The 10414-nt window shown below is 40.4% G+C and overlaps 1 protein-coding gene across 1 annotated transcript in view; it reads right to left on the bottom strand.

Annotated features, from left to right (window-relative positions):
- EPS8L2 (EPS8 like 2) overlaps positions 1 to 9116 on the bottom strand; it is a 91758-nt gene extending 82642 nt beyond the window's left edge. The window contains exon 1 of the mRNA XM_029283343.1: positions 8952 to 9116. The gene's annotated coding sequence lies outside the window, so the exon portion shown is untranslated. The remainder of the gene's footprint in view (positions 1 to 8951) is intronic.
- Positions 9117 to 10414: the final 1298 nt, after the last annotated feature.

The raw sequence follows: 10414 nt of genomic DNA, 5'->3' as shown, positions 1-10414 counted from the left end.
ATCTACTGTAAATCTTCGTTAGCTGCTTTACCTCTTCAATCCTCAACAGCTCAAGGTTGACTCAGCCTTCCATCCTTCTGAGGTCGGTAAAATGAGACTCAGATTGTTGGGGGGCAATATGCTGACTCTGTAAACCACTTAAAGAGGGCTGTAAAGCACTATGAAGCAGTATATAAGTTTAATTGTTACTGCTATTGCTATTCTAACATCTCATTCAACTCACAAATGCCTCATTTTATATATGTACTACCCACTCTTACTAAGACAAAATCTGCCGTAACTCCAGACTTCCACTTTTGAGGGAAATCATGGAAGAAATTATTTGACTTGATTTTTAACTTCCCAGATTCAAGTTGAGACTGCTGAAGTTCTAGCTAGCAATACCTAATTGCATCAGCTCATAGGAAACCTTTATGGCTGCCTGAGTCAAAGCAGCATAAAGTTCTGAGATGAAGTGTAAATAATTACAGGATGGGTGGAGTGACCAAGGCAGACTCCAAAAACACAAGAAAACTATCATTTGGAAGAATGTGTGACATACACCATTAATTTTGGTGGCAGCACAGTACGGCAGAGAACAGGTGATAGCTTTTTTAAAGAAATAGGCACCATTCAGTTTTCTAAATTCATCCAAATTTATACAACCCAGTCTGATGTGACAACTTGAAGTGCACAAGTTTTTCCTTTTCTGATTTTCTCAACAGTAGAGTGTCATCATATTGTCTCTGGTAGGTATGTCTCAAGAAAAATCCAAAAAGATTGACAATCATGTTTAAATCCAGCATAAATCAGGGTTTTCTCTAGATACGATTTCGGCATATGCCATTATGTCTGGGCTCACATATTTGCCTAACCATAAAACAGATCGAAACAACACTGAATTTAATGACTAGATATAAACATTATACAATGTTTCAATATGTTCGTTTAATTCTGATTTGTTAGCAGGTTGTGGACCTGGACACTATGACTTAACTGTTAAGATTTATGCCTTACTATATTATCTATAAACTATGGGTTTATTCAGTAATACTTAACACATGACTTTAATGCAATATATGACTCCAATTAATGAAATTTCTTTAAATAGAGGAATGCACTATAAATATCTGTTTGGAAGCAAAACATTTGGGATGTTCTATCTTTTTTGCTTGAATAATACATAGATCACTATGCATAATTAGAGTGTAAATTTCATGACGTTTCTTATCCAAAAGGCTTCCCTTGTGATAATTATGCTAGGTGGAAAGCTGCCAGGAAATTACATAATTCAGGCTTGTAGTAATATGATTCATTATAATTAATTTACATTAGTGCAAACGAGCCCACTCATTTTGGGCACGGAGCCCTTGGCATGACACAAGCACTCCAGTCTATGTCCACAAGACAAGAGATCCCCAAGGCACAAGGATCCACTAAGTTAATGAGTGATACTCTTAATCATTTCTTTTTCACTATCTTCAACCAGAGATTCGATACACAATGCCAATAGCCTTTTTGTTTACATAAATGGCAATGGAAGTAACAATTAATCTCAGTAAGCCAACAAAACACAGAGATTGCAAGAATTACAGTATTTCCTTGCTTAAAACTTCTATCTGACATAAAGCAAGATATGCTTGCATTACAAAACCAACAAGTTCCAATTTCTGCATGACAACTCCTGTATAGGTAGGTCCTTTGTGTGAATTACATTCCTAACATCTTCAAAATATCCTTCAGTCATCTCTGTGATTCATTCTTTACACAGGACAAGGACTTAGTGCAGACAACCAGCTTTTCCTGTTCTGCTGATTGATCTTTGTATAGGTTGTGTGTCACATGCTATAAAAATTTAGGAGGCTCGCCTTCTCTTGTCGCCCTGGCAACTGACCTCAGCTATCAAGAACTCTCCAGTTATGCCAATAGGTGACCTTTGATCTCATAATCTTTTCAAAGTCAGGCTAACATCTTGCCATCCTGCATAGAACTTGAGTAAACGTGAATATGAACTCAAGGGGCAGCCTTCCCCACCCTGGTACCCTCCAATTGACTTAACTACAACTCCTATCAGCTCTGACTGAATGCCTGGGCATTTTATAGCCCCTAGGCCACATCCAGCTCTTTGGCTGTCTCTGTCTGGCCTGCGTGGGATCAATCAGAAATTAGAAACCAATGTAAATAAGATGTAGCATGTATTCTTATCAGTAGCAGCGAATCAAAACCATACAATTAACTGCTTTTTATAAAGTGATAAAATTAATATTGAGTAGAATTATGATCAGCCAATTGGTCAGACTCTCCAGAACAGTCTCAGTTTATCATGTGGCCCCTTGGGAAAATTAATTGCCCTCCCCTGTCGTAGCCCAACCCTCCTCACATTGAGGGGAGTGTTGATTTTTGAATATTTATCTGCAACAGCTTCATACAGTAAGAAAAAAAAGCCTGAAACAGGTTTTTATTGCTTGTGTCATATTGTACAATAAAAGACCTTGTTGTGATCAGAGTGACCTGCCTTGTATAAAATAATAAGCCGTAAACCATGGTTTACATGCCACAATTACAGGTTTCTCACAGTTACTAAGCCCATCAAATAAAATGCATTATGGTTAAGACTTGATACGGTTTGAGAAGTTCCAGGCACTGAAAAACATTTCAAACTGAGTTACTGTAGCTTTCTTTTTGTTCAACTTCAAGTATAGGATTTGATGCTAGTCTAATATGATTAGGACTTGTATGATCAACACCAAATCCATAATAATTGCTCTCCCAGTCTTTGAAGACTTTATTATTTTTTGCAAGTTTATTGCCTTAAAATTTGATCAGAACTTAGTTTTGATAGGGGCTCTGTTGTCCCTACAGCACAGGAATCTCTAACAATCCAGCCAAGAAAGAAGTACAATTATTCTACTTTCTCAATAGCTATTAATCAACTGACCTGTCTGAAGCCTGTCACTCACAATGCACCTTGTCACTCACTCTTTTTAACTAGACGAACTGTTAGACCAGAAAAGGCTGACTTGGGCAATATGTCTCTCATCCACTGGCTTGCCTTGTTTTCTTTCTAAACTATGAATTTTATTTTAATGATCTGGCTTGGCCAATCCTCTCCTTTTATTCACCCGGCAAGGATGAATTCTACCCTGAATAAGATAAATTTGCCAACTGACCATGTCTTCTCCTGAACAAGCCAATAATGGAGAATTAATATATAGAAAGCTATTATCCAAACTTTCATGACACAGAGCTCAAACATTGATATCTACCAAATGCAGCACTGCAATAGGTTAAAGCTCAAGTCCAAAGATAGGAATTCCTGCAAATACATGGTCTTTGTTTACTGCTTCCAATTGCAGCTTCCCATTGGGGACAATGTAAAATACCCATGCAATCTTTTAGAACCAGATTCATGTTTGGCAGAATTATCAAAATTTAGTTTGTCCCAGAAACAATTCTGAGAGCACTAAGGCCCCCACGTTCAACTTTGAGCTACAAATTTTGGTACAAATTTAGTTCCCTAACTTCTATATGAGAACTAGTTTGGTGGTTAAGGCAACAGTGTAGGCATCAGGAGACCATGAGTTCTTGTCCTGATTTGGTATGAAGCCAGTTGAGTGGCATTGGGCCTGTCACTCTTTCTCAGCCCAGGAAGGAGGCAATGGTAAACCACTTCCAAAAAAGCCTTGTCAAGAAAACTGTAGGGACTACCTCAGGCAATTGCTAGGAGTTAAAAACTGACGGGAAGGCAGAGACACAGTCCCCAAATCCTTCTCTATAGCTCCAGACCAGGAAATTCAGCAAATGATGGTCAGATTATCAAAACAAAGGTCAGATTATCAAAACAAAGGAAATTCAGCAAATGATGGTCAGATTATCAAAACAACACTGCATTGCTCATGTGGCCGTGAGACTGAACAGAATGAGAAGATGCAAGTTCAAAGAAGATACTTCCCTTCCTACTTTTTCTTTTCACAGTGTGCTATTCCTCATCTACCTCAATCCTTTTATTTCTTTTGGTTTCCAGGTTTCCTATGAACAATTTAATTGGAGCAATTTTACTCTTTGTAAAAGCCACTGAGCTTAGTTTAATTGAACCAGACCAGGCCGAGTTTACAAATTACACTAAACCAAAATATGATTTGCTTGACTTAGGCTTGATTTGCATAAACTCAACTACTATGGGTTGTAAACCAGGATTGTGGTTTAGCACATGTGAGACCAGCCAACTGTGGCTTACACTGCAAACTAAAGTATATATCAGATCTGGTATACTTAAGAAACCTATCAAACTTGGACAGAAGATATTGACAACCTCAAATGCTCAGTAGAACTGCTTTCCTCTGTTTGGGCTCTGACAAGTTTCTCTGGTTTAGCAAATGTTCTCCAGAAGAGAAGCTGCTGGACGCCCTAGAAGTCTTATACATGTTATGGCTTGTGGTAATAAGAGAGCTGTTCATAACATGAATCTACTGTATTTGTTTCTGTTGTGGGAACAACATTCCTTTTTCAACCTTCAGGAATAATAACTCGGATAAAGTCTGAAGCCCTGATGCATTTCAAATAAACACTGCAAGCCCAGTGATAAGATAGCACCAGTTGCTATTGGTTCTGTAGCTTTGCCACAATTGTGCTTATTGTGCTTGTCTCTGGGCAAATATCTCAGGGCACCAATAAAGCAGCTGGCATTGGTGATATCCAAACAAGTTTTACAGCTGTAAACACAAATTCCATATGCTACAAAGGGGGCAAGGAGAAGGGCCAGCAAACTATCCATCTTCTTATTACATCATTTCAGGTCCATTTAATTCTAGTTTCAAACCTGAAATCACTATCTTACTCTGTACTGGTTATGATTTGAACAATATCTGAAAGGAGTCCAAAGGGTGCTTATTGTTTTACAATGATGCCCAGGCACTAGAGTCTAGACATAATATATATGTAGATTTTAGTTAGTGCTAGTGTTTTCTTTTTTCATCACTTGTTCTGCCTTTCTTCTTATTGCAGAATATCCACCAAACAAGGGGGGGATTATTTATTTATTACTGAATAACCCACTGTTGGCAAGATTCACACAGCTCTCCAAAATCAAAAGAGCAGAATTATGGCTTGGTGCTAAGGACCAATTTCTTTGTAGGGGTGGGTAAAAATATGTGTAGTTTGTCCCTGGAAAAGTAGACATTTTCCATCTTTTCATCAGTGCTACCTACTTTTTATCTCAGGGTCAGAAAAAATGAGACCACCAACGTTCCTTGACCTGACGTGGTTGTAAATCAGACATTTTCAGGTCAATTTAAGAGTACTTGTAGTGATTCTTAACCCTGTATGAAAATAAGCTTAGCTTTAGGCCTGTTGCTCCATGTTGTGATCAGAATTACAAATCTATAATATCAGAAAAATGGGTGGATTGACCACTGAAGGGGAAGAAAGGTAAAGTGAAGGAAACAATATTGCTCACATCGTTTTGTCTGCTCAGTTGGTGGAACAGGGTGAGAAGCCCTGAGAAGCACTACCAGCAATGTAGTTTGATCCCTGATAGTTTACTGTAAGTTCACTGCTAGTTTGCAAGCTTGCACTGCTCTGAATGATGGACTAGGACAGTGGTGGCGAACCTATGGCACGGGTGCCAGAGGCGGCACTCAGAGCCCTCTCTGTGGGCACGCACGCCGTCGCCCCAGTCCTAGGTCTTCAGCTGGGTTTTATAAAACCTTTTCGCTTTAGGCCTCCGCCGCCATGTGCAAAAAAAAAAGGTTCAATCAGTCAATTTCAACTTCTCACGGGAAAAAAAAGATCTTGCAAAGTTGGAATTGATTGATTGAACTTTTTAGTCCCACCCAGTCTGCCGTTACCACCGCAGCCATGCCCACCCAATTGGCCACACCCACCCAATGGGCCACACCCAGCCAATGGGCCACACCCAGCCGGCACTCAACGATACATAAGTGGGTTTTGGGTTGCAGTTTGGGCACTCAGTCTCTAAAAGGTTCGCCATCACTGGACTAGGAGCCTTCTGTTGGGAGTATTGTAAGAGTACCAAGCCATAGCAAGACAACATAATTCCACTTCTGCAGCAAGATGGAGACATATTGAAACATGCAAATATCACAGAACAGATTGGCAGGTATATAACAGACAGGCATGGCATTACTCATTCCATATGAATTCACTGAAATTCCACTCTCCAGAAGTATTTTAATATATTGCTGTCATAAACCACAAATGTACTTGAAGTTTTCTTAAAACTGCAACCCAGAGTCATAGCATTGAAGTCGAAATGCCATTTCAAAAAAATGATATAGATACCAAAGCTATAAAACAAAACTGAATAAGAGCTCACCTTTATAAATATCCCTAAATTATTATTTGAAATATTAATCAGTATTTGTGATTTATTAGTAGTTATTGCTTTTTTAAAAAATAGATTATTTTGTTAGGCTATGAACAAATCTCTGTTTATTGTCTGCCTGCCTGCCTAAATATTTGTTTCCTATAGAAGGTACTGCCTGTAGAAAATGTTGTTCAATTCCTATCTCTGCTGGACCTTAACAGGCCAGGTTTCTGCTACATGGGTGTATTTTTTTCTAATTTTAGGTACTGTACTATTAAATGTTATGTAACTTCATATATTATCACATTCTGTATAAAATTTAAATGTACCTTCACATTTTTGTAATTTTAGACACAACCTCTTTTATAGCCTAGATGTAGCGTGTTCTTTTTGGATTTTACACAGTGGTTCTACTGTAGCCAGTTTGTATTATAGATGTATTTTAATTTTATCTCAAGTTTAATTTACTGGTTTCTTGAGATAGATTTATAACTGTTCAGAAATCACTCATGGACATATTTGTTCCGGTCTTTCAATGCAATAAACTGACTAACTGAATTCTTATCTCACTTTGGCTCTTTGCAGAAATCGTAGAAAGGCACTGAGCACTTATTTTATAGAGGAAGTCCTAAAGTTAAGAAGTTGCAATTTCTAGAAGACCTTTAAGACGGAGCAAGGGTTTGAACACAAGTTTATACAGGTTTCCTCCCTTTTTCAACTGGGCTGAGCTGGCTGTCTGATCATATTTTAATCCAATGCTGGATCTGAAACTTAAACAATCCTCATGACTTGGCAGTTCATGCTGATATCAGGGTGGAGACATGCTATGGGGCTCAGTTGATAAACATTGTTCCAGAAACTTACAGTGTTTCATCACTGACTGGAATCCTATTGAGTATGACTGTATAATTTCTTTTCAACATAAAAAAGTATTTTAAAACTATCTGAGAACCATTATTTAAAATCATCTTGTGAAGTGGAATGAAAGGCTGGATTATGCTTTTGCATCCATCAGGTGATATTAAAGTAACATGAGAAATGCTTTCAAATGAATTTTTATATTGCCACAATTACAGTTGGAACGAGGACCAAAAGGATGTGGATCTCTTTTATTTGATACCTTCCAATTGTGCTAAAATAAGCTGCCGTTTTTGTATCCCACCATATAATTCTGCCATTACAACTTTAGTAAAACAACATACAAAGAAGTCATAGAAAATCAGCTCTGCTATATTATGGTACTAGAAAATGAATCAGACCCGAGTTTGTTTTCATTTTGCTTAATACACTGACCATCTAGAACCCTTTCTTATATTTTTCCACAATAATGTTAATATATTCCAACCTCTTGTTTCATAACAGATCCTTTTAACCAAAAATAGCAATCAAGCGGGACTTCTAAATAGGCCATTCTTTTCTCTAGACAGTCAAAGAATTGAATCAGGTTAATGCAGTAAAACGTTTTGGAAAACTTGAACATTCTGATATGCTTAATGTTTGTTTACTTGGCAGCATACTCGCATAAAAATATAGGGTGATATTTAGAAAATTCAGATACTCAGAACGCTTAGACATTTCAGATCAGAAGTTTTGAAATTTAGCTATGTTTTTGAATACAGAAATACAGAATAATTTGATTGTTTATGGTTTGATAAAAGTCAGGCAATGTTTTACTTCTCCTTTTTGTACCTGGCCAGAAATATCCATATCCATATGATTTGTTAACAGCATCTCTGTGTATACATGGTATGACTTCAATAAAGTGCTTAATGAGCAGCCTGTCAAGGCTAAGATCATAATTTGTACAAATATCCTGTTCTTTCATATGACATTTGTATCTAATTCCAAGGTACAAAAGGCATAATAGTACTATGCCCTCACTGTAAGCTTGTAATTTGTGGGTGAGAAAAGAAAACTTTATGTTTATGCTTCTAGGGCTAGGCAGTTAAATTTTCAATATGGATGAGAGATCCTGCTGTTAAACCTTATATCAAATTATCCTAATTAAAGTCAAGGAACAATTATGGCCAACTGCTCTATTTGATGATATAGTGATTAATTCCCAGGATTTCATATCAGAAAATATTTAAGAAAGCTTTCTTCTACTGTAATGGGGGAGGGGAGAGGGGAGGGGGGAAAGAGAGAGATATGTTGATATCTCTTGCAGTATTTGCTACTGAAATGCATATACCACTGTGGCCACCCAGGCAAAGGATAACTGCGAAGTTCAGAAAAAAGGCTTTCATAAAACTCAGCTTCTCCTCTTGTTACGAACTGGATGCTAGAAGGTCATTTGATAAAAACTCCGACCAGAGTGGTAGAAATCCCAACCGATCCATATTCGGCAAAGCTTTAGAGTTGTATTAAAAACTGAAAATAAAATCTCGAGGTTTCCCTCCCCGAGGCAGAGCGTTCCCATAGCTCAGGAAATTTGCTGTCCTGGATCTTTAGCATTAAGGCGAGGGATGGGTTGTTATGGCACACCGACGGCACTGAGAAAATGCTGCCCTTTCCCCCCGTTTTCTATACCGAACTTCCTCCAAGGCTGAGTTTCAGCTGCAGCGCTCCCTTTTCCAAGTAAGCAGAGTGCGAAGCGGGCTTGCAAGAGTTTCTCCCCGTTTGTTGGGGAGGCAACTATAGTACTCACCTCCGTTGGATCAGGCAGGCGGACCCTCCTGCTTCGCCGGTCCTTGTAACACTTTCCCCGCTCGCGATTCCCCCGTCCTCTTCACTCGGCCCAGAGTCCTGCCATGGCTCAGCCCTCTTTCCTGAAAAGAGCAGGGTTGCCGTCGCCGCCGTCCTTTTTTCTTTTTTTTTTTCCCCGGGCGCCGCTGGCTTCTCCTCTTTTCTCGGCGTCCGGACGAAAGAGCTTCGCCGCGAGCAGGTGGAAAGGGGGCGGCTTTCTTGGCTCAGCAAGGGAAAGAGGCGGGGTGGTGGTGATGGTAGTGGTGGAGGAGGAGTTGTTATTGTTGTTGCCGCGGCCGCAGCCACAGGTTACTCCCTTTCCCTGTCAGGCCCGGCCTGGGATCTCTGCTGAGTGCCGGCCTGGCCTCCGCTTTGGAGTCCCGTTTTATTCCCCCGCGATTTCGGGGAGGGGAGCGATGCCTTCTCTGCGCTCCCCTTTCTTGCCCTTCTTGGGAAACTTTTTTCACGCGGGAGGAAAAGTGAGCTCCCCCCCCCCCCCCAGATCTTTCTTGCTATCCTAAGAAGCCGTCACCATCACCACCACCACCCCGCTAGTCCCGGCTGGAAACGCCGCCGCGAGCCCCAGGCTGCTGCCGTGAAAGGCGGCTCCCGGGCTGGAGCGCGGCGTGCCAAGGCTGCTCCCGAGGGGCATCGTTTTCCAGCCTTGCCGCGGATCCTGGGCTCCCCGGGGCTCGTTGCACCGCTTAGATCTGGCCCGTGGATCCTCTGCCTAGCAAGGGCCTGAGTCGAGGAGGGCGGAGGAGTGCTCGTGCAGAGCCCGGGGTGGTTCTGATGGAAGCGGGGAGAAGGCTGCCTTTCAGCACAGCGGGCCTTGGCCTGGACCCGAGTTGGAGGCGGTGGGGAAAGTCACAGCCCAAGTCTAGTCGTGTTTACTGAGAAGGAGGCCGGCTAAAGTTGACGCCGTTAATTTCTCCGTAGAAGCGGCCTTGCTTTTGCTAGTTTCTGTATAATAGCTGAGCGGACGCCGAGCAGAGTCAACTTCGTTACAGTTACGTTTAGATGGGAGATGTGTAGGGAGACCAGGTTGTAGATTAAATTCTACTGGGAAGTCAGAGGAACGTCAGTATTGGTGTCAAGAAAGCACGAAATCACCAGGAGTTAAATTCGGAGTGACTTCATTTTTAAGTGGCCTGCCAGCTGTTGATCATCTTCTACCTACCACAAAGAAGAGGTGAGCTGGATGGCTCCCTTTGCACTTCCTTAACATTATCCACGATGCATGTTTATTATTGACTGGAAACCCCATATGGATCTTTTGTGTGAAACAGAAAAAAATGAATTTATGACTTATAATTTGGATTAGACAGGACAGACTACAGAAAGATGAGAGTGTATTGTAATCATAGAACGAGAGGTAAATTTATAAAGACCCCAATTTGTTTGAAAGACTTAACAGACCAACAG

Source organism: Protobothrops mucrosquamatus, unplaced genomic scaffold (assembly GCF_001527695.2).
Source record: "Protobothrops mucrosquamatus isolate PMUCROS unplaced genomic scaffold, P.Mucros_1.0 scaffold_56, whole genome shotgun sequence".
Taxonomy (NCBI): domain Eukaryota; kingdom Metazoa; phylum Chordata; class Lepidosauria; order Squamata; family Viperidae; genus Protobothrops; species Protobothrops mucrosquamatus.
This window is presented reverse-complemented; position numbering and strand designations above follow the sequence as displayed.